Source organism: Crinia signifera, chromosome 1, assembly GCF_055691185.1.
Source record: "Crinia signifera chromosome 1, ASM5569118v1, whole genome shotgun sequence".
NCBI classification, from domain to species: Eukaryota; Metazoa; Chordata; class Amphibia; order Anura; family Myobatrachidae; genus Crinia; species Crinia signifera.
The window spans coordinates 195,013,378-195,040,213 of NC_139217.1; the positions used below are offsets into that span (position 1 = coordinate 195,013,378).

Consider the following 26,836-nt stretch of genomic DNA (forward strand, 5'->3'; position numbering starts at 1 on the left):
AACTTCAAGGATCAGATTACTTTTTCTGACATCAGCCTGACACCTAATAGAGGTATGTGGTCAGGAGGAAAGAATGGCGCATTCAGATGCAGTGGATGTGTCAATTGTCAGTACATGATCACAGGTAACATGTTCTCTAAACCAAAGACCAGTGCGAAATTTAAACTCAAACATTGCATGAGCTGTGATAGCAAATTCATTGTGTATGTCATCGTGTGCCCATGCCAACACCTATATGTTGGGAAAACAATCCGGATGCTCAAGGAGTGCATAGGGATGCATCGCTCATCAATTAAAAAGGCTATGCTGATCCATGACCATACAACCCCACCTGCAGCAAGGCATTTCTTTGGAGTTGGCCATACCATCAGAGACTTCAGGTTCATGCCACTATACCATATCAAATCACCAAGGAGAGGGGGTGATCGTCACCTCTCTCTACTACAGAAAGAGAGTGAACTCATATACAACTTGAATTCTTTAACACCTAACGGCCTTAATGAAGAACTCAATATGAATGTGTTTCTATAGGAGGACTACTGGTGTGTGTATATAAATCCATGAGCAGTTGATTGGTATTATACTCAGTATGTTATTTGCTGTTCTGCTACGTCAGTGTGTGGTGGAACATTGTTCACTAATATCACAAATGTTTTTGGCAACTTTTTGGCATGTATTACTCTTTATTTGCCATGATGCATGTCACAGTGGCTCAGTGTTCCCTTTGGGATTGTGTTAAAATAGTATCACTTGGTGTTGGTCCCATTATGAGTCCAGTGGTGGTTTCCATTATATATGGAAAACAGTGAATCCCCCCATGAGTCTAGTATCAGTCCCCTGTTAAGATCCAATTTGTTCAAGGCAAAGAGGTACCAGTCTTTTTCACTTATTTGTTGCCCATTATGCTAGTACTGGAGCCGGAGTCATGGCCGTGCGTTCCACGGCCAGACTCTGTGCGTTCCAGCTGCAGGAAGTGACACAGAGCCCGCTGACCTGGCAGGAGGACGACGCGGTGCGCGCTGACAGCGTGTGTCACGCTGGATCACAGCAAGTGGTCGCGTAGACAGCGTCCCTTCAATCTTCTTCATTCCCTGTTGTTTTAATATTTCTGGAGCCTCTGATTAGCCGGCAGTGGACCTGGACTGGAAGCAGAAGTGTGTGTCACGAAGGCTTCATGCGTTCCAGGGTCCCGCTATCATTGTGAACATGGGCACAGGTGAGATCTAGCAGGAGAGGTATGTTTGCTTTATTTTGGCGCCACCATGGCCTCTATTTATTTGGCAACTTATGCATTAAGTGTTATACCCTTGATAAAGGTGGTAGCACCACCGAAACAGGCTGTCGGGTACCCTTTTGGAAGCTGGTGATGGGTGTCCTAACTACACTTTTTCCATAGTGAGGGACTTGAGATAAGTAACCTGCACCTTCCATAAAAATTCTCTAATATGTTGCCATGTGCTTTGAAATTTATCTGTTTTTTCATATAAAGTTTTTTCTGCAAACTGGTGTGCGGACCACTTTGTACCCAGTGTAAACACGTGTTGTATGCAATTGCTTATGTGTTCTGGCACCCAAGCATTTACCCCATTGACAGTGTGCAATTTTTCAGATGTTTATATATATATATATATATATATATATATATATATATATAATGTTACTCTATGCAGAGAACAAATGATCTGGCCTTTTAAGTTTCAAAACTGTATGTTTATTTCAGTGCTCATTTCTGTTTTTTTTTTGTCTTTAAGTACAGTATCTATTTTACCAATTTTGAAGCTCACTGACAATAACAACCAGTACATATTGTTTTCATGAAAAATATAATATTTACCATATTTGTTTTAAAATGACTTTACTTCACTACGAAGCATAATCAATTTAAAATCCATTAATCAGCACACTTTGATATTGTATGGTAGTTGAGTTATTCTAAGATAATATAGTATTCAGAAATTCAGAGAACCGATTGTTCAATCAATCATAAAAATGCTACAGTAATTTGCATTTCATTTTTACCCCAACATTGTTTCTCTAGCACAATGTACAATTCAGAAGGGATGAATAACAACTAAAAATCAGACTGGGAACAGTGATTATTAGGATGTCATTATACCAATTAAGCAGTTGGAAATAAATTGAGAGCTATTCAAAATAATGTTAAACTGCCCCGGTCATATTTTGTGACTGGATCCTGCTGATATATGCTTTGTTAGAAATGTGTTGTGCTGCAAAAGCAAATATAATACAAAATATTCAAAAAGTGTCAAAAATAGGAAAAAAAATGACAAAAGCTGGAACGCACCAGTCTGTGATAGTATTGCAACACTAAACACTAATCAAGAAACAGACAGTGGTTTGCATAGTCACTCCTCCCCATCTGTTGTCATTCCATACACTTCCCTCCATCCTAGGCTTTGAAGGAGATAATTTATCAACAACAGGAATATTCCAGCTTTTAAATGGCCAGAGATGAAAAATGTTATGGGTGAAAAATGACTTTGTATTCACTCCAGTAAAAGGAAAGATTATAATTTAAAAAAGGTTGCTTATAATAAGTAAATTTCATTGCCAAACAAATTAAATCAGACTATGATTTATATTCTCCTAGGCTGTAATATGTACATTATTGGATTTGCTAAAAGGTGCATTTCTTATTCTTGTAGAAATCTCTCAACACTTATCCAACAAACCATACACAACTCTGGAGGTTGAAAAATCTTTTATATTGGTTTTAGGGGGTTCACAAAGGGGTGGGGTTTGGAAAACCAGGACAGAACTGTAGAAATTACTGTGTCAACATTCATATTACTTGGTACCTCTATAATTAAGTATTTTCTGCTGCTGTTACAATCCTATGTCATTATTCTGTCGGTTTTAGTTATGTATTAAAGTTAAGAGCAAAGCAATACATCATTTAAAATTTGTAGGAAACTATGGTACTGCTTTCCTAGCACGGCGCCCACGATCTAGATTGTATGTGTGGGGCTGATATCTCAAGCATCTCATGCATCTTATGTGTTTGTGCGGCATAAGATGCATGAGATGATGCAATCGACGCGGTTTTTACATTGCAAGCATCTCATGCATCTTATGTGTTTGTGCGGCATAAGATGCATGAGATGATGCAATCGATGAGATTTTTACATTGGAATCAATGTAAAAAGGCCCCAAAACCCCAATTTTAATTGCTAACCCCCCCTCATGGGTGAAATGGTCCCCCCATTGTTAACGCCACCCCACTATGGACGCCAACCCGAAGCGTGGCGAGCGGCGGCGGTACACGCCCTCCGACCTTTTCATAACCCCACTATCCACGTCGGCGCAGAGTTGATTTTATATAGTGTGGCGAGCGCAGCGAGCCACTGAGCCTGAAGCGTGTCGAGCGCAGCGAGCCTCGCGAGGGGACACAAAATACATGTAAAGTAGTCCGCTGCGCTCGCCACGCTTCGGGCTCGGTGGCTCGCTGCGCTCGCCACACTATATAAAGTCAACTCCACGCCGACGTGGATAGTGGGGGTATGAAAAGGTCGGAGGATGCGTACCGCTGCGCTCGCCACGCTTCGGGTTGGTGTTGATAGTGCTGGTGGCGTTAACAATGGTTATTGGGGGCTCACAATTTTTTTATCTCATGGATCTCATGCATCTTATGGATGCATAAGATCCATGACATTAAAAAATTGGGTCCATCGCATTGATTGTATGCCTTAAGTACCTTAAACTTAAGGCATACAATCAATGAGATGGGCGCCGTGCTAGGAAAGCAGTACCGAAACTATTTATGTGCGAGATAGTAACAATAACAAACAGTGCAGGGGTCAGATGTTCTTGGCAAACAGTTGAACTTGGCACCCTCTCCTTTTCTAAATACAGTATGTGTTCTTAAAGTATGGTATAACTGAAAAACATAGAGGTTGCATAGTCAAACAAATACATTAGAAAACATAACTGCAAGCAATGTCTATTAGTACGGGCAATATTTTTCTAATATGATTTACATGCATATTTTATAACAAATTATTTAGCTACCTTGTTCAATGAAATAATATGCCAACATTAACTAACAGAAAACACAATCCTTCACAGGTATTTTAAAACACTACTTTGTAATCTTGATCCAAGGGTCTGAAGGGCAGTGATAACCTTATATTACAATATGAGAGTCTGAGGGGCCTATTGATTACTGATTGTGTTTCAGACCAGATAATTAGAATTTCCTATTGTGTCAACAAGAAAATAAGGTTCACCTAGATGTAATGAAAACACAGGTAGAGAAAAGGGGCTCCAGTATCAGATGGCTTTTGTGGCACCCCCTTCCTCCTCATTGACAATGCTGAGTGCCATTATATTTAAATTCTGGTTATGGGCCTGTTAACAATGCATACATAGAAAACAATACAAACATAAAATCTAGATGAAGACTGAACTTCAAAGTTAATAAGAGTTAGTGTGCTAGAGATTGGTATAGATAGTAGATGGTAGGGCCAGAATAGATTATAGAAAACTAATGGAACTTGAGACGACAACTGACTGATTTAAGTTTGTAGGAGCCTATGATTATCTGGGTACAGTTCTGCAAGTGAGAAACAGCATAGGAGAAGTGGTGGAGGTGGGAATGATAGGTGGCTTTAAAAGCATAGCTATCTATCGTCATGATATTACTGCTACAAATGAATGAAAAACTTGAAGTATAATCAGTGCATTGAAATGAATCACATAGGTTGCATTGTATTCTGTACTACAATAAATACATCTGGTCAAAGCTAATTGTATGGCTATAGTACAAAATGTTCATGTTCAGGATGTTAATATTAAGAATGTCAGCTGGGAACGGAGGTTGACACGACAAATGTCAACATTTATAAAGTAAATAATCAGTATTTAACATAGTAACATAGTAGGTAAGGTTGAATAAAGACGTCCGTTAATCAAGTTAAACCTGTTTTAACTTGACTCATTGGAGTAGATTATAGATGTGATATCTTCTCCAAGGATTTTACATTTTTATTCGATGTTTGGCATAACTAGTTTGTTGGATATGGCGTTAAAAACAATTTTAGATATTGTAAACATACTGTCCTTTATTTATATTCCCCACCACACAGACGTAAATTCATTTTGTAAGAAGCCAATTAACCCAGTGGTTCCCAATGTTTGAAACCTCTAACAGGAAATACAGTAGCTGGGAGAGTATGCAATCAGCAAGATTTCCAATTCATAGCTATGTAGGATTAATGAAAGGGCACATAGGGGTCCCCACAAATAGCTTTAACCAGCATGGAATGAATCTGACATACAGTATGTGAACTAGAGATTTTGTGTGGCATAATGTAACTGTGCATTTTCAGTTTATCAAATTGTCAATTTTATTATAAGGGCCACTCACAAGTTACTGTAGTTGCCTTGAGGCCCCCAAAACTAATTATGATATATGCATATTTAAACATTCCCTAATCATGGCAAGATATTTGATACACTCTTGTATTACAGTTAAATACAAAATATTCTAGTCTGTAATTAAAAAAGTTGTCAACATTTAGAATAAGTTTCAGGGACGCATTGCTGCTGAGCAAGGGATTTGCTCATGTCACACATAATGTTATCTTAATGGATCTTCATGTACTTCAACCCCAATCACAACACGCTTACTCAACTTGTTTACAATGTAAATTTATTCCCCTTTTAAATATTTCACTTCATCAAATATTAACTTTTGAACTAAGAGTATAAAAAAAGATAGATTCAGTGTAACTGTATCAAATACACAGAACATTTATACTTTATTTACTTTGCTCTTAGTATTGAGATTGGGAATTTACAGGAACAAATATTTCAAATCTTTGACTTCTTTGTATTTAATAAAAGTTGGCAAGTATATAATAAGCAGTTTGAGTCAGTCAATCATTTGATATGCAGAAAAACTGGTGGGCATTACAGAAAATGCTTCCCCTTTTGGGAGGAATAGTTTACATTTTAAATATTTTTATATAGGAAAGATTAAACATGTACTGATGACATAAATCATTATTATTAAATAGATATAACAAGAAAATTGTATAAATATATTATGCTGCACTTGTACAAAATGTAAGATAACCTATGATATTTAATTATCAATAGATTATTTTTTTCTTCATTCCCTGCTGTTTGCTTTTACCACTATAATGAAAATGCATTTGTGCACTGAACATTTTATTCTTCACAAAACAAAAAAGCCAATTAATTCCAGCTCTGAGGCATTTAGTGGTTTTGAGAAAAATGTGATCCAGCTCCCAAATTGTTTTACGCACTTTCAATAGAGTCCTTCAAATCTGAAATATAAGATGTGAATTAAGGTGGGAATTGTGGAAATTAAAGACTGCAGGATTTCTGACAGGTGCTCTATAAGTGTAGAAGGAGCACAAGCATATCTTCTATTGAATGATCTTGTTATAGAGGAGTGCACACCAACACCATTTCCTGCTCTAATACTGTGATTCCAGGCTTTCACCTTACCAATATGGCTGCTACAATCTCATTTTGCATACACGACAACATAATAAATTGTGTGTGACTCCATTTACTGCAACAGCATACCGCATATGTTCCTTCAGGGAAGTCTGATTATAATTCACTATTTGCATTACCACTATTTCTGCTAAAATTTTCACTTACTTACCAATGCTGTACGTCGACATCTGAATCCTGAATGTTTAGATGCCTGACAGTTGGGATCCTATTAAAGTAATAGAGGACTATTCTCCCTGCCTGGTGGTCCACAACTTACATAGCAAGAGAACATAACTTGTGGGGAGCATGAGCAACCAACGCCTAGTTCCGCTACTCTGCAGAAACCTCCCCACTGTTTGAGATCACAGCTACACGCCATCTTGGAGCCGGCTCACGCTGCATATCTGAGCCAAACTACAAGCTAGCAGACTACATTACCCATCATTCATCACTGCCCACGGCTTTCCACCTCAGCTGGCAGCATATCGGAGTTCCCTTCTCCCCCCTCCGGCGGACGTCACGAAGCCATCGCTCCGGGTTGAGCCCTCAACATCTCCGGGTTCCCCGTCAGAGCTGCAGACACAGTAACATCACGGACACCGGGTTGAGCCACACTCAACATCGTGCTCCCCGGCCCCTCCAGCTATCCATCCCAAGGAGGGTGAGCATATGGTCCAGGACATTAGTGCGTCTCCTGAATATTATCCATCTGCGTTACACACGCTAAAAAAGGTACTACGCTACTTGTCCCCTGTGCATAACCTATCTGCCTGCTTCCATCGATATTGGCTTGTGTTTCCCGCAATCTCTCTCTTCCCCTGCTATCTAACAGCTTATTTTTGCTAACTAACAAGACTGGCTACAATTCTTGTGTGATCTTTGCTCCTTGCTATTAAGCATCTATTTATGATCCAAGTGGAGAGCGTCTTCTGCCATACATACCTATTGAGCATGTTTTATTGTATTTGCTTTTAAAATATATTTGTATGAATTTAAAAGTATATATCTTTTTACAAATCTTTTTTACATAAAATTTGTTACATTATTAATGAGTGTCTCCGGTTGTCCTTTTGTTCAGCAAAGCTCATAGGCCTAACAGCATTGATTCAGCAGCGCAGGTGTAACCAATTTTTTTTTTTTTTTAGCTTGAGCAACCAAGCCCACAGTGTGGCAGGCACATCGAGCCTGCAAGGGGCTTCATTGCCCCCTTGTCGGAGTAACTTTCTTTGCACATGTTACATTTGCACCACCTGCACTGAACATGGTGTTGGCCATTTTGAGAACAAATTTGCCCTGCAATCATGTTTGAATTAGGACCATGATATCTATACTTTTTGTGTTAGCAGCCACAGCTAGCAGATGGACAACTAGAATGCCACACAGTGATGGCCTTAGCCATCACGGAAGCAGATACATGGTACTAACAGAAGCAGCTAAAGAAGCAATATTTCTATTGACTCAAGGGGGGGGTCATTTACTAAGATGGAGTTCTATTTCAGATGGGATGTTGCTATTGGCAACTAATCAGATACTATCTATTATAATCTAGAATGGGAGAAATAAATAAGAAGTACAGTAACTTCTAATTTGTTGACCATAGCAACATCCCATGTAATATAGAACTCACATCATAGCAAATTTCCTCCAAGGTGTTACATTCAAGGTGAATAGGTTCACATTTTGGCCCTTATTCTGGTTGGTGCGGTAATATCCGCGTGCGTTCGGGCCGCCGATGTTTTGTGTCTGCGCATGTGCAGAGGCGTCTCTGCGCATGTGCGAGCGGGGCGTACGGCCAAATCCCGCATGAAATGTGAACACTCCGAACAGGGAGTGGAGAGGGGCGTGAAGGGCTATTTGGGCTCATTACCATATGCATACGCCCCGCGTTTCATGGGCGTTCCCATGCAAACGCTGGGCGTACGTATGGTAATGCGGCCGTGACGCACGTGTAGGGGGATGTAGGCGGATGTCAGCTGCCCGTCCAGATCCCTGCTTTTGCACGGAAAAATGTCCGTGTGGTCTGAGGTTGCGGGAGCTGGTGGACCACTCGGTCCTGCATTCGATGGTCTGCGACCATCGAATGATGGGGGAGGTTCCCTGAGATGGAGGAGGCGTATTCCGTGAAAAATACACGTGCGGTCCGTTCGGCCAGCTTCTTACCGCGTACGGACGGAGTTGGCGATCCATATGGAAGGCGGGGTTTCGCACGCACGGTCCTGGCCGCATAATCGGATCCGGCCACACCGATCAGAATAAGGGCCTTAGTGTGATAGCAAAGGTAGACTAAGTACCACGGGTGATCTAAGAACAAAGCTATCACACACCATTTAATTTGTGAATTAATAGATTGAGATAAGGTAATATTGTTTACTGTATTTAAAGACAGTTTGTAGAGGGAAATGTGCTCCAGTGACATCTACTGATCTATTATTGTAAAGACAAGCTGCACATGTGTGACCCTGTAGCCCTGAGCAGTGTTAGATTGCGTGTTACTTCATGTAATGCAACAGCATGCACCACGTGTTTCCCAGACGTCTTACTTCAGATCACTATTTCAATGAAATCATCTGTTTTAATTGCCACTTACATTGTTCTATAACCTGATACTACTGGTGCTATTGAGAAGTGTTGTTATATTAAATACACTTCCAAACCTGCTTAAGATAAACTGTTTGGCCCCAACTCCATTTTCATTGTACTGGTGTCTACACCAATCGCACACATCAACAATTCTGAATATGGCTGCATGCCATACAAGCATGGGTGCTGCCAGGGCCAAATTAACAATGGGGCTAAAGAAGTTAAACCTCAGACCTCCACATAATAACAAGCCCATCATCATGACAGCATAATGATTACCAGACAGAGACCAGCATGCCCCATTATTGTCCATACATATACAATTTTACATTTGCTTTTCTATTTTTCAAATATATGCAATTTTTTTTTACTTTTACGGGTTGAGTATCCCTTATCCAAAATGCTCAGGACCAGAAGAATTTTGCATACCGGATTATTCCGTATTTCAGAATATTTTATATTTCAATGATGTATCTCAAGGTATCTTGCGTTTATCTTGTACAAACACATCAAACACATGAAATACACACAAATATATTTTATTTGTGCATAAAACATGAAACAAAGTTTTTGTACTATCTAGTGCACTGTATTTGAATGCCAAGCAATCATTTTCTTGAACATATTTAGTACCAGTTACATATCATGTTCTCAGTAGTGCCAGTTACATATCATGTCCTCACTAGTGCAAGTTACATATCATGTCCTCAGTAGTGCCAGTTACATATCATGTCCTCAGTAGTGCTGTTAGAAATGTCCCCAGTAATGCCAGTTACATATCATGTTCTCAGTAGTGCCAGTTACATATCATGTCCTCACTAGTGCCAGTTACATATCATATCCTCAGTAGTGCCAGTTACATATCATTTCCTCAGTAGTGCCAGTTACATATCATGTCCTCAGTAGTGCTGTTAGAAATTTTCCCCAGTAATGCCAGTTACATATCATGTCCTCGGTAGTGCTGTTACAATGTCCGCAGTAGTGCTTTTAGCAATAATTTTTTTTTCACTATCTGGAATGCTTGGTTTTCGGAATAATTTGGATAACGGATATTTAGATAAAGGATACTCAACCTCTATATATTAAGGGAGGCACTGGGGCATATCTTGTATAGTTTCTACATGCATACATGGCACTGTCCTCACCTACTCCCTTTCTGATAATAGGCCTTTAATCTGGCACTGGATACGGCCACTTCTTCAGCTCTATTTGAATTAGTAACTGACTGCACTTTTTTTGTGAAGAAGGAAGGTCACCCTTGTTGTAGAGATCAATGATATTTCTAATGAGCAAAAGTGTCAAGAGGGTCACGGAATACCTAAGGTATCTGCAATGCATCCTCTATCACCTTGTGTAACAAATATGGAATATTTTATTGTAAAACCACTTTATATACATTTATTTATTTATTTTTTTAAATAATTACTTTCTAACATTTGCAAGGTGTTAAAGATTAAACAGAAAATGCTAAACATTTAAAGAGATTATTTTCACATTTTAAAACAGATAGACACATTTGATTTACAAATAAGACAACACTTTACAAAATCTACCCAATACATAGATTTTAGTTTCTGCTATAAGTCATAAGTTAACATATGACTAAACAGTGTATGGTTTGCAATTATATGCAAACCAGCAAACAGCAAAAGCTTTATACAATACCATGCAATGTTCTTTAACAATGTAAACTCTGAAACACTAAGTTTGGTTGTGTTCATATTCCAGAAGAAATATAACAACACATGTTTTAGCAGGGCATGGCAAACTGCCTGATTGAAATGTGTTTGGCACTCTTGCAGCGCCCTGCTAGAACAGCCTGCCGTCCAACCCCTCCAATGCACTTGGGGGAAGAACAGCACAGCTGTAGATGCCGGGCCCGTCACCCACACTAATATTTTCAGGCCCAGCCCACCCCCACAGTGATTGTACTATAAGTATTCACTGATGAAGTTGCAATGGTTCCAGTGGCTCATTTCTGAAAGACATTTTCAACAGTTTTGCTCTGATGCTTGTTGATATGACAAATGTACCAAGTGGCAGACTAGAGATGCAGCATGAGTACATTAAATCCCCTCACCTAAACGATTTGCATGTATTCGGAGTACCTCTGTGTACAAATTACCCTTCAATATGCATTGCAGCTTCAGTGCTAAAGCACTGTGCTAATATCACATAACTGCTGTCTTCTCTATTAAATGACAAGGTAACAAAAAACTAATTTACAGATAGTCATTGGTACATTCTTGATAGATGTGCCTACATTCATGTTACTACCAATACTATACTATTAGGGTCTCTCTCTTTCATCTAATATATATCTTATTGGTTGTATGCACATATACACTGCATGTACACATGAAAATCTGAGAAGTCTTATTCATTACAGTTTTTTATGAGTCTGTCAGGTAATGGAATGGTCAATACTTCCCCGGGCAAATCATTTTCAGGCAATTATAGTGTACCGTATATAATACATAACAAGTCATACATAAGCACCAGTCATAGGCGTATATAAAAAACACACAGAAAACTTCAAATTTTTATATATTAATGAAATGCACATACAACAAACAAAACATACAATTTATAAGGCTAACATATACACAATATACAGTAGCACACATTAGCAGCATCTCTCATGGTCTCCCTGGTGTAGCCTAGAAAGTTGCCTTTCTCTGACTCACTGGCGATGCAATCTCTCAAGTTAGTAGAATGTGCAGGTGAACCAGAGGTTGAGTTGTTTAAAGTTTATAGATGACAACATCATAAGGTGTATTGGGACCACCTCCTACACATTTTGTCAGTGTTTCTCAGCAGAAACAATTCATTTGCAAAAAAGACATGCAGAAAACATTCTTGTGAGGAGGATGAGGAGGGGGTCATATTGAAGCATAGACATTGTATGAACTTGCTTACACTATGCAACTCCTTATTGCTCTCACTTGGTAGCATTTTCCCAGCTAGTCTTTTTTGTTGGCTCACAAAATGTGTTCCTTTCCCAAAGTGTCATAATTCAGAGAACTTATTGAATGCTTTGAATAGATTGTGAATAGCTTGGGCAATTTGCAGAATGGGCTTATTTGTTGACATTGAAGAAATGCATTTACAGGTGACAGAGGGGGTCGTTAATGACCCACTGGAGCACGCATCATTAACAATATAGTGCATTCACATTAAAACGAAAATCTCATTAATCACTGTATATTGTTATCATAATCACCTAATGTGCAACCAGTTCTTATCAATATATAAATCTATAAATCAAGAGAAGTACTATACCTTTGAAATTAAGAAATATTTAAAACAAAAACATTAATATAGAAGTCAATACACTCAAGTGTACAAAAATTGTAGTATAATTCATGTATGGTGTTCTAACAATTCAGATCTTTCAAGAATTGCTTTCAGAATATGGGGCCCATATGAACAAGATGGGCTTTCTGCTTTCCCAACACCAAAGCACATCTTGTTCATATGGGATCCCAACATTCTCTACTGCTCACAGGCTGTACCTGAACATGTGTACAGATGGAGCCTCGCACATTGTTCCTTTTTCAGTGCCTCAGTGCAGGCTTTGTCACGCCTCAGTTGGAGCACGCACAGGCACATTGAGGCACGTGGAGGCAAGACAACATACACATCTACACCACAGGGTGGCTATCCATCTGCCACTGGATCAGTGGAGACTAATCAAGTGGTGGATGAATATACATTACAATACAAGCTCTGGCAAATGGACCATGACAACTGTAATGTTACTTCCGATGAAACCGCAACCTATGCACAGCGGAGAAACGCCTCAAGGATAAAATTTGGAAACTACAAATACCTCCCGATATCGCCAGTCCTGTATTGCTCACCGCTACTACATCACTACCCGGTGCTTCATACCTCCAATCGGAGATTGCTAAACAAGCTTCACCTCCCCACTTCCGTCTGGAACCTGTAAGTCCACACGCTTGCACCTACGTTTGCCAAATCATCTCTAGCGGCCAGCCGGCTTTCAAGCGGGTGTAGCTTGAACCACACCTTTGACATAATTGTGTGACTGTGGCAAGGGGACTACTATTCCTGAATTGAGGTATTGCCGGTGTATGAGTTTACAAAAAAAATTCCCTGATTACAATCAACTGGGCATACTTATCACCGCATTTGGTTAATCGGGCTATCTTGTTTACACAAACTAAGGCTTTGAGAACTGCCTATCTGATAACCAACATATTTTGTTACCAATTCCTCCCTTTTCTTAGAGAGACTTTATCTTTCAATGAGCTTTCACGATATATAAATCAAATATTTCCATAAGTAATGGTACCACTCCGGAGCTGGTTTTAACAGATCAATATCATGTAAGTCATTAAATAAAACTAGTGTATTCGGATGCATGTTTTAAAGCTACATTCCATTGACATCCTTGTGTGTCGGTCTGAGTCCCCTAGGCAAATCATTTAATAAAAATAGCATACTGTATATAAACGCAAACCAAAATGTTACAGCAATCACCCCAAAACCGATACAGCAAACAAATAACTGATGGGAAGGGATCACTCCTAACATTGACACATTAGCATTGGTCACTATCACTAGGTGTTGTAGGCCTTGCTTGGAGATCTGGGTTTGGTTCTTTAAGTGAGAATGTTTTTTTTTTTTTCTTCAGTAGCCAAAAATAAATATACAACATTGAGAAGTTAGATAACCCATCACCAGTGCTCTGTAAAGTGAATAAAAAATATGCAAACCACTGTATATCTCACTAACCACTGTTATTTTAGAACCACTGGCCTGTGTGTATAAATGTATATTGTATTATCTAAAGGAAATTAATTTTTTTCATTATTATTGATTTATTTATTACTTTTTGTTATTTATTAAATATAGTTTTTAATTATCGCAACTGGCTATTGTTTTATATGGTCAGGCATGTCCAAAATAAGGCCCTCCAGCTGTTGTAAAACTACACATCCCAGGATGCCTTGCCATAGTTTTAGCATTCCCTAATAACAAAACTGTGGCAAGGCATGATGGGACTTGTAGTTTCACAACAGCTGGAGGGCCATAGTTTGGACATGCCTGTACTAAGTTGTACCTGATCCGAGCGCTGTCTATTGTCTATCTTTTCTAGATTTTGAGCTAAATTGGTATTATAGTCTCTCTTACATATTTTATCCCTTTTCTCCTTTTTATTCTCTCTCGTTTGGGTCCCGGTTTATACTTTCACTTTTGTATATATTATATTTTTAAATGTGTGTGGATACATTACCTGCAAACTTGAACTGGTTGCTGACTACCCGGGTGCTGCACTCTCTATTCAAGCTCATTTGAACTGTTTCCTTACCTAAATAGTTCCACAATATTTGGTACTTACAGCCACAGTATCCTTTATATTGCCCAGGGTATTTTGTGTTTGTGTGCTCCCAATTTGTTATGTTTTTAAATATTTCTTGTGTATGTCTTTTTGTGGATTAAAACAGTATTACACTATATAAGAAAATGGCTCTTTACATGAATCCTCGAATTGCGATACTGTACTGGAGGAAAATTCTTTTGACTGCATTACTACAATACAAAAACCTCCATTGAGATACTGTATACAGGGAAGTGTACATTTAATAAAAATAGCATACTATATATAAATGCAAACCAGCGTGTTGCAGCAATCATCCCGTAGCTGACACAGCGTAAGCATAACTGATGGCAAGGGATCACTCCTTACACATGAGTATGCGTTGCTATCAACACATGTTGTAGGCCAGTGGATAAGTGTGCCGCACTCCATGCTTGGCAACCCAGGTTTGATTCTTTAAATGAGAATGTTTGTATTTCTATGTATTTTATGTTTTTGGTATAACATTCAGACATTTAAACATGTATGTTTGACAAAAAATGTGCAGTAAGAGTAGAGGGCAGAGAGTCATGGAATCAATGCAATGATTGAGAACTCACAGATCTGGAAAATGTACTGCACAGGCAAAATATATTTTGTTATAAATTATTTTAACTCCTTTACCAACCAAAAATATAATTATCATTGGTGAAGGTTGTTTATACAATGTTTGATGTCAAAAACAATTTATATTACATACAGTATTTATATTATTTTATATTTTTGCACAGTAAACAACAATGTTTGTATTCTGTACTTTTACATTTTTTAAATGAAATATTTATTAAGATTTGATGTATAAAGATTTGGGTTAAGAAGTTATGTTTTCAAAATATGCCTAATGTCAAATATTTGATACCTTGTAACCAGGGGAGATTTAAGAGAAGAGGCAGCCCATGTGCAAGTTCTGACTCGGCCTCCTCCTCTATGGCAGTGCAGAGACCCTGGTATTGTGCCAGAGTCAACTGCTCATGTGCAGGTCTTGGAGAATATAGCACCCAAGCCATGTTCCTGAGGACACCTCTACTGAGCATACACGAATCACCAGAAAATGACCATCCAATGGCAATGGATTATTTTCTCAGTGTTTTTTTATTTTCACTGCACAGTCCAACAGAGAAGGGAGTATCATTTAATGGGTGCAGAGTGTACAGTATTTGGGACCTCCTGGACCCAGGGGCCCATATGCACTGCACACCTTGCACCCATTAAAGATATGCCAGTGCTTGTAATACTATGTGGATGATTCAAAGTGGGGCATTCAATTAGCTGACATAATTTACCACATATAATTGATTCACTGGGGGATATTCAATTATCTCCAATACCCATCACTTATTATGCTTTGCATGCCTCAGGGCCCGATAACACATGGGATCCAAACACTTATTTGGATCTCATTTTTTATTTCCCAAAAACTGGAATTTTTTCCACAAAAAAAAAAAGGTTTTAATTAGATAGCCTGATAAAGACCACTGGTCAAAAAATAAGCCTATTTCTGAAATACTACATTTGCTGCTGCATTCTACTCTTATGCAAGGCATGGTAATTCAATTTATTATATATGATTTTGTTTAAAAACTACCATATTATTAGATATAACAAGTAAGAAAATCACATTATGCGACATCTAAAATGACAATTGTCTTTATTTAACTATTATAACTACTCACTTCCCATACTACCATAATACAGAATATTTCTCAAGGGAATCAAGCTTGTCTGAAGTCTTTGTGTAAGAAAAATCAAGGCAAATTATACAACCCTCTTAATGATGTACACCTGAAACATATTATTGAATTAAACCTCAAGGGATCCATTCTTATCAAACAACACAATTACTTGTATAAAACCATATTGTTCTGGATGTCATCACTTCCCCATGACAGAATTTGACAACACATCACTTAAATTGTAAAATCATGCAAAGTGGTATCAATGATGTAATGACAAAATAATTATCCATGCTTCGAGAAAACAATAAGTCCAAATGTAGATTAGATTCACTATGAGTACGCATTTGCATAAGAAAGTAAAAAGAAATAATTCTGATGACCACAATGTCTTAAATAACTTTGCATGATTATTCGTGTAGCTGCAAATGTTCTTGTTAGCGCATCAATTATTAACAAGTCTAGTTTAGAAGAGTGACAAAAGTTGTTTTTCTCCGGTTCTGACAATTTTAAAAGGTTCTCTTTGCCAGATTTTAGGACGGAAGCAAAGTTAAACATATTGCTAGTTTTTTTTTAGTATATTTGCATTCATTTTCTCCAAAAATGAGCACACCAATAAAAATGCACAGTGTAATGCAGTCGGAACATATCTACACTTACTACCAGAGAGGTAGTAAGTGTTAGGATGTTAACAAGAAAGGAAATTTCTGCACAGAATGCAGACCAACACATACTCTAAGCATATATACAGTTCTCCTTTAGCATTACTGGGGGATCCAGTATTGAATCCCGGCGGTCGGGATCCCGGCGTTCAGAATCCCGACGCCGAAATGCTGACAAGGGGGGGACGTGGATCGCCCCCCCCTTGCGGGCTCGCTGCGCTCGCCACGCAGCGGGCCCGGTGCCTCGCTGCGCTCGGAACGCTAATTTATTCTCCCTCCAGGGGTGTCGTGGACACCCCAGGAGGGAGAATGTGTCGGCATTTCGGCGGTCAGGATACCGGCATCGGGATTCTGAACGCCGGGATCCCGACCGCCGGGATTTTAACTGCATCCCTCACTGGGTATGGATCACTGTATAGACAGCAACTAATTCAACAAGCATTAGATGAACACCAATAGGTCGACATGGGGTTAGGTCGACAGGGTCATTAGGTTGACGCAAGCATTAGGTCGGCATGGGGAAGGTCCACAGTCAATAGGTCGACATGGTTTTTCACTTTTTTACCCAGTTGACATGGGCACTAAAAGGGCACCGCATCCCCTTGCATGGCACACTGCACTCGCCATGCTTCAGGCATGGTGCCTCACTGCACTTGACACATTATTTTATTGTCCCACCATGTCCTAGTAGATGGTAGAGCATGAAATACCATCTGTCGGCACATGTTGGCTCAAAAAAAAGGGGAAAAACCCCCATTTGGAGCTTTTGACGGTCGACCTTCCCCATGTTGACATAATGCTTGTGTCAACCTAATGACCCTGTCGCCCTAACTCCATGTGAACCTTCAGTCATGTCGACCTTCATGCATGTCAACCTAGTGGTGTCAACTTAATGCTTGCAGACCTAGTGACCGTATCCCGCATGACTCACCCAGAGAACATTGTCATGTTTTTGATCTACAATGCCGCAGCCAGCGGTCCATTCCTATTGTGTGTGTCCAGGCAATGCCACAAATACTTATCTGCTGTCTCCAAATATACACTGCTCTGTTTATATGAACAAGCAGGGTAAGCAGAGGAGGAGCATCTGACACACAATGAAGGAATCTAAAAAGATCTCCCTTCCACATGCAGCCTCTGCAAAACTGACAGTTGCCACCATCTGAGCATGGTGAGACCAAGGGCTTTGAAGCTCCAAATAAAAAGCCAGAGAGCTACTGATATTAAAGTAATGCAGGGAATATTTGCAGTATCTCCTGCGTTATTACCTCCTTATTACATCTGCCCAATAATAGAAATCCTTGAAAAATTTTTTTAAAGTGTCTTTACCACAAAAAAAGCACTGAAACATATAATCATTGCTGTCCTATCACATCATTACTCCACACAGAGTTCTGAAATATAACAGGAATAGGCAGCAGCCAGCAGCTTCCTTAATCTGAAGCTTCTGTTCAGGCATAATGGTTATGGGCTTGGAGTGTGGTGCTTAGTTATGATGCACAGGGGCCCAAGGGCCCATGCGACTGTCCTAACCGTATTGCTTCATTAAATACTAAAATGATCCCCTAAGGCAGGCATGTCCAACCTGCAGCCCTCCAACTGTTGTGAAAATACACATCCGTGCATGCCTTGCCATAGGAGGTTAATTTGATTGACATGCTTGCATGTGAATGTTTTTGAAATGCACATGGGCATTTCTGCCCATGTACATGTCCCAGGTGCGTGTGGCCACAGCGAACAGACTGTTCACCGGGCACACGCAACCAAGTCTGCCGGAGGGGGGCGGTGGGCCTAGGGATTCGCCCATGGGAATGTCCAGCTTTTAATGGGCATTCCCATGAAAACGCTAAGTATTCCCATGGAAATCGCCCGGTGATGCGCGTGCAGGGGGTGTGAAGCTGACATCACAGAATGTCAGCTGCCTGCCCAGTTCCTGTCGAGGGTGCACGCAAATCTAAGTGACCTGAGAGTCACTTAGATATGCGTGCATCTTACACATCATTCTATGGTCGGTGACCATCGAATTATGTGGATGTTTCCCCCTGGCCTACGAATGGATGTTTATGTGAACAGTGTGAACAAACCCGGCGTGCGAGGGGGTGGGCGGCGTCTACTAGACTACTAGAATAAGGTCCATAGTTTAAGCATTCCCTAATAGTAAAACTGTGGCAAGGCATGATGGGACTTGTGGTTGCATAACAGCTCTATTTAAGTTAATAGCAGAAGCACAACATTTAGGATATATTTTTATGATGACATTGTCTGAGCAGGGCACATCAAATACCACAATAAAGGTCTTGGTCCATAGATTTGCAGAAAAATATTGTTATACAGTAATTATTTGTTCAGTTTTGGACTCATATGGCAAAGATTTCTGCCTACCATTTTCTTACTGTGTACCTGTTGTTTGACCTGAAACATAAGACCTGCTGGGTTGTCTGGAAATTGTGAGAGTTATTTCTAACCCACGCAGAGAAAAAAATCCTGCAAGACTTTTCATTTCATTAAATTAAATACTATACTGCACATGTGTAATACCCCACTATACAAGTTGTTATAAATGGCACTGTGCTGTGCGCTATAGTGTACATGTTTAAACAGGTGGAAAAATCCCAGCAGCCTCAGCAGCTGCACAAGCAGGCATAGCAGGTCACACGACTACTGGCAGTTAGAAAGACTCTGTGGCAGGGGCGGCCAAACCTGTCCTCAAGATCTACCAACGGTGCATGTTTTCCAGGCAACCTGTGGATCTATAGTAGGAATGAATGCAGCATATTTTAAAATGTGACAGTTAGTAATGACTACAGCTGTGCACCAGCTAGGTAACCTGGAAAACGTGGACCGTTGGTAGATCTCGAGGACAGGTTTGGCCACCCCTGCTCTGAGGTAACTGAAATGGAGTAAGGGTTGCGCTGTGTCTATGAGCCCTGCTGTAACAGACTATCTATCCCTCGAGTAAGGGGTAAAAGGACCATTGTTGCCATAATCATCTGACTCTGGTGTGCAAGTTGTATGGAGTGCTATAGTGCCAATAACCTTCAAAGCAACAGCAAGTTGTTACTGACTGAGGCAGGCTGAGGCCTCCAAATAAGGCAAGAAGCCGAGACAGCTGCTTGCAGCCAGGTATAAAGACAGAGTCATCGAGAGAGGTATAACCCAATCCCCTTACACTACACCTCAATGGCAGGACTGTGTATTTAAATGAAAGCTGGCCCAAGAAAGTGGCACAAGCAGTAAGTTTACTCAGAACTAGGGTTCTTCCCTTTGTAACCCTGAACTGCAAATACTAGCTCCAGTGTAAGGATTTGCTGCTGTTATGGCAGCTGTTGTTTTCAGAGCAAAGCCTTCGATTGAGAAAGTTACCTGAAGAAAGTTACATAGTACCTCTGATTTGGTGCTGAACTGTGTCATATTATATACAAAGAAAGGAAAACTTTTCCCTTTGGAATACAGCTGGCCTAGTCCTGCACAATGACTAAAGCTGGGTACACATCTATACAATCCCTGTTTTCTTGCGACCGTTCGACCGACCGTAGACACGTTGGACTGTCCACAAACAACAGCCGATACGCGCATACACACCTGTACAATTTTACTTGCGACGTCCGATGTACTCCCGTACAAACAGTAGCAAGAAAAAGATTGTACCACTGTACACACTCTCTCAATTGTCATTGTCATTGCATGATGGTGCACCCCTGTTGCACAGGTACTTGTAGTACCACGTAAAAAGATGAAAAGATGTAGTCAGCCGTCAGGGTGACTAGAGACAGACATACGTCAAATAGCCGGGGTGCACGTCTAGATGTAGTCAGCCGGCAGGGTGACTAGAGACAGACATACGTCAAATAGCTGGGGTGTGCGTCTAGATGTAGTCAGCCGGCAGGGTGACTAGAGACAGACATACGGCTGACTACATCTAGACACGCACCCCAGCTATTTGCCGTATGTCTGTCTCTAGTCACCCTGCCGGCTGACTACATCTTTTTACATGGCACTACAAGTACCTGTGCAGCAGGGGTGTTAACCATCATGCAATGACAATCGAGAGAGTGACTACATGCTGTGCTTTAGGAGAGATCATGCAGCCTTGGAACATATAGTCGCAAGAACGTCCAGCATATCGATCGAACGTGCGTACACACTGCACTTTTGTTCCGATATGGACCCGGGTGGTCGGATGAAAATTAAAAGGCAATGAACCTTCGACCGACCGAGTATGGACGGACAAGATCGTTTTTGCCCGTTTATCGCTCGTACGGGACAGCGTACACACCTATACAATTGAACGGCCGTTCGACCCAGAATGGAAGGACGGCCCAACGATTGTATGTATATGTACCCAGCTTAAGACTCTGAGCTTGGACACCTAGATAAAGGAGCTATGGGGGTTACAGTTGAGTACTCCCACGTGAACTACTGTGGATAATAGACTTAAATGGGGCCCAATAGGTGATGCAAACTTATTTTGGTAATTTGTAAATTGCCTTTATTATTTAATAGGATTGTTAACGGTTTTAGTGATTTCTAAAAAGTTTTTTTCTGTGATATGTAGTGCATGCAGGTTATTGTCATTTGTGATAACCATTTTCAAATTTTACAGTTACGAAGAGAATACTCAGCAGCATTCCCACTTAATAAAATACCAAAGAGAAATTTTGTAATGAATGTCCATGTGTTTTGTACAATGATTTGTGTTGGGAATTAGTTGTGTAATGGATCTCAGAAGTTGTGCTTGGTTATAAATTGAACTTTTTTTTTTGAGTGTCACACATGTACACTTACAGTATACTCCTATTCATTTAGTACATGTAATGCATTGCTCTTAGATACAGATCTGTGTAATGTGTTTCTAAACTGTACAACGTTTGTACTCTTAATTTCTGATTCCCACGGGAAAGTTGACTAATCACCATTAAAAGTGTGGGAGGCAGATGATATGATTTGCGCTTAAAATGTTATCATCATTGCCACTCCCAGACTTTTCAATGCTGGCAATATGGGCTATGATGACGGGCTCATGCACCCTTACTGGCCACCCAAGATGAGACCACACCCCCTCCCTGATCTGACAGGAAATAGGTAAGTATGTCAAACATTTATTTATGATAATTCACAGCATTTTTTTTCTTCTTTCCTTAATTGTCTAGGTATCAGAATTTAAAGCAACTCTAATGGACTCATTAAAAAGTAGACCAAACTCCTGTGATTCATATGGAATTGTGTCCTTATGCCCTGTATTTGCTGGAGTGGACATTTACAAGTTTGAATGTTTTATATTATGTTATCAGGAGTATACTAAATCACATTACTCTTCTAGGATAAATATTTTGCTTGTAGCATGTACGTTGTAGCACAGAGGTGATCTATCAGGAATTTACGCAAAATAAAATGACTTCCATCTGTACATTTAGATTTATGATACTTTTATCCTACAGAAACATCCTGCTGAAACCTCTGTGTCCTTTATATTCTAAAAGGTTTCTTCTATTCCTAATTGGAGAAATTATAATGGCTTGAAACATTTAGAACTAAATGCATTTATGTAACATAAAGGAATTTCTGAACAAAAGAACAAATTCTTAGCAATCGAGTCCAAGAGTACAGTGTCTTTGGCCCTTCTGCTTCAAAACATTCCAAACGACTGCTCTATTGACCCACATTAAGGTATTGATTAATTCAGAAAAGAAATGGCATGTAGATCATCTTTATTATAATTTTCACATTTGTGAGGTTTGAAATATTTAATAAATCAGTATGGCAGCTGGATACCTCTTCTGCATCTAGAATGTGCAAATTGGACCTTAATCACAAGTAATTAACATCATCTCCACAATGGCTTTTAAAGCAAGGTGTTTTTTACTGCATTACATTCCTCTGTCAATGTGCAGAAATGCATTAGAGAGTGCTATATGATTCATAGCATATTTATATATGAGGTGTGCACAAGTACTCTATAGAGATGCTTTGGGTGCATATGTCAATATATAATAAAGGGGATTTTTCCATCAAGACCGCCTCTCCTGAATAAGTTATCTTCTTTTCTTAGAAAGCTTTGAGCAATAATGCAAATTTACTAGCAGAATAGCGCAACATACCACAGCTTTCCTCTAAATTGCCCTTCTCCTGTCAGTCATAAGTGACTTCCAGTTGGCTTATGTATCATCCAAAGGCTAATTCATATTCCTGGCAGCTTCCAGTTTAGTAGGATTTACCCCCAGTTCAGTTTTACATGCTTATTGTCCCGTATTGACATCAGAAATTACTATGAAAAATAAATCTATGTTATGTTCTAAGACAGTCAATAACTTGCCAGATTTGCTCTTGAGCCTTATTATAGAAAAATAATGTACAATACTGAATCCATAATTCTCCTGGATTGTAGATGTAGGGTGAAAGCATATTGTGGTTCCAGCAGAGGGAACATTACTGAACTGCAGAAATACCTGGAATGGAGTCCCCATAGTTCCTCTACTGTATATGTGAGAGCTGGATATTTGGTAATTCATTAATAAGAACAAAATATATTTAAAAATCAATATCTTTGCTTTTGTTTATCTGGTTCAAGCTTACAAAAGACGTTTTACTTTGCTAAAAAACCAATAGTTGTTTTATTATGAAAACCATTAAATGTCCTTACTGTACAGTACCATAATACCCAAAAGTGCACAAAGTCACACATTGGGTGAGACTCCCTAAACTACCTTGCAGCTGACAAGCTTTGTGTTGTAGAGAATACTGGAATTCAGAATGTATTATTCTGTCAGCTGGCACTTCTAACTACTGAGATCTGAATCATATGTATACTATAAGAGAACACTACAAATTAAGATAATTTCAAAAGCCTCCAAATCCCTGTTTAATTAAATCTTTCTGCAAACACTAGTTGCATATGAACATATGCTGGGGGAGGACTGATATTTAAAGAAAATGGGAGGTAAAATGGGCAATCTGAGAGATTGCTGCTTTTGTGCATCATAAATTAGAACAGTTTTTTCATGCAGGGCTTCATAATGTAGGAACCATTTCCATTCTGTTCACGGCTCCAACCCTTCATACAGCATGTAGATCATTAGGAAACTATGAAGCAATCAAGTAATGTCAGTCTGATGAAATTACTCTAGCAATATACTGTACACTCACATGATACAAAACAACTGAAGACATAGAATGCCATAAAAACCTTTCTCAACTGGGAATTGTAAATGTAAATACTTATCTTTTCAATCAATGTTTTTAATATGCATTTGTAATAAGATAGATAGTAGTACTCACTGTGTCTTTTATAACTCTGTGAAATATGCTAAGCAGGATGTATAATTAAACCTCCTATTCCCTAATGGAAGGCCATGTTTGTTATTCATTCCCTAAATCTACAGCACATAAAAGGTTAATTGCTATTAAATAAGTGAGAATAAGAAGTTAATCAATATCCCAATGCAAGGAATGTACTTTAAAACAATCAATCACAACATGTAAATGCTACTCAGTCTCTATCAGTCTTCTTGTAGTGTTCTAATGGGCTTCTTTAAATATATATCCTAAGATCTATTAATAGACAGCTGTTTAGCCAAAGACCAACAGTACAAATACTATTCTCAAATGGGAAACACTACACCTTAGTGGAATATCCATGAAATAGCTGTTTTACAAATCCATGTAGTGTTCTTTTACAGCACACATTACTACAAATCAATCACCCACAAGTATTTTATTTGCACTGTACACACTGACCTTGTTTTCACTACAAATTGGCTGATTCAATTACAGTTACGGTAGCCAGATCTTTAAAGCTTTGGTAAAATCCCAGGCCTTTCTATTTTATTTTACCGTCAGTACACATGCTTTCATATAGTAACCAAGTTAGTGAATTTTGGGTTGATCCATTGACTGGAATCTAATTATAAATGTAGAAATGATTATACACTATGTAAGACTTATCAATTCTCCAGTTTCATGGCAACAAAGTGCTCCATAAAAGAACTAATCCCCTTGTCAAATGCACTAATTGTAATTCAAGTTAAATTAAATGTCTGAATTGCTTTACTGTTCAGTTTGGAGCAATTTATGTGTGGTCGCATGTAGCAAATATGCAAATATCAGGTTCTGTACTAACAGGAAATTAGCTATCGTACTGTAACAATTGTTTTTTTTATTTTTTATTTAAACGAAAGTTCTAGCAGTAACAGTTTATTAGCGTTCTGAAATAAATATACTTTTTTAATGTAAAATAAAATAGAGTGCAAGATATTAAGGAAAAATCTGAAGTATTCAAATTTAAAAGAAAATACTCAGAATGAAGTTAGGCTTATTTGCATCACATATGCATTAACTAATAATGATGGATCACTGGATCTCTATAAAGCACATCTTATGGAAAGCTGTAGTATAGAGCAAATGAGTTATCCCCAATCATTACCTCCCGCCTTTTTATATTCTCTTTGCCTAGTGTTTACTTTGTCATCATAAACTCGAACATTACATTTCACTCTCCTGCAAGATGCGACGAATACACCCCTAAACATTTTTTAACATGGTTATGATATTTGCCATTGTACCATATAACATTTGTAGGAGTCCCGTTAGATTATCTGGGTTTACTCTATTCACATGTGTAGTAAAAAGACACCCACCATGGTTTATTCTGTGTATGTAACAACTTGGGTGTAAGCCCACTGCTTATACAGTAGGCTGCAAAAACTGTAGCGGTAGACATTAAATACAGTGTAGTGTTTTCATAAAGATTGGTCCATTGTCTGCCTTCCCTTTACCTTTGTTACTCATATACTTTAAAGAACAGTTATTGATAAAGGTTACAGGACTCATTTATCCACTGTCAAAGTAAAAAGTGCTGTAAGTGACAATGTTCCAAACATGAATTCTGTTAAGATTTTGTTTCAGTTATCTGTATTTAAACATGTATTTGCTTTAAGTACTGCTTCAACATTAATAATCCCTTAAATAGGAGTTACATCATTTGATATGGGACTTAGTAGAGAGCACAGACCCTGATGGTGAGGCTACAGAAAATGGGCTGGAGGAGGAGAATTCCTGTGTTCTTACATTAGTGATCTCCTTCCCACTCCCTTCCTAAGGGGCAATGCGTGTTCAGATTATAGATGGCCAGCCTGTGATTTGTATAGGAATCAGTGTAGTTTATATTCTATGCAGATGCATATGCTCTGCTGCCACACATGCTGCTTCCATAATAACTGACTCCTCATGCCAATAACATAAAGCTAGACTACACTAGATTTGTGACAAAACAATAGTAATGTGATGTTGATATTGGAACACTAAGAGATGAGGAACAGAGAATGGAAATGCCACTCAATATGTGTCTAATACATTCAGCTATACATGCATGTTCCCACAGAACTCCCTTCATTGCATCCTTGTTGCCAATAGGTGGGGCCCACAAGCTTTTAGCCACTCACAGGTTCCTCTAAGAGGAAATCCGCACACATTTGCTTCACAATTTTTCTCCTTTCTGTCTGCTGGCGTTTGTGTCCCACAAAGGCTGATCACTGCAGCCCAGGCACATGAATGCAGTCTATTGTAAGCATCTCTCATCCTCACTGGTGCTCAGAACAGTGGGTCTCCAGGCTGCATGGGACATGTGTGCAGTGGTACATCCCATAGCACATCTCAGTCAATCACACCTGTCACAAAAAAACTCTTTAAACACTGCATGACAGTCTGCAGAATAATAGAGAGAACACATGTTTAACACACAAACACACACAGACACACACAGACACACACACACACACACACACACACACACACACACACACACACACACACACACACACACAAACATACATTATATAATATATGTAAGCATTTTATTATATGTGTGATGCTAGAACACCTGTATGATTGTCACTTTGTTTCTTTGCTTATTTTACAGCCTCATGTTGTCTTGTGTCATCTGCTTGAGGAAATGCAACAGGATGCAAGAACTATATTAGGAAGGCATTGTAACAAATTATGCTTTTCCCTAAAATAGTAAAATAGTGAAACACTATACAATTAATAGGCAT

The 26,836-nt window shown here is 39.1% G+C and overlaps 1 protein-coding gene across 2 annotated transcripts in view; it reads right to left on the bottom strand.

Moving 5' to 3' along the window:
- GRID2 (glutamate ionotropic receptor delta type subunit 2) overlaps positions 1 to 26,836 on the bottom strand; it is a 1,102,902-nt gene that overhangs the window by 1,074,784 nt on the left and 1,282 nt on the right. The gene's annotated exons all lie outside the window — the stretch shown is intronic.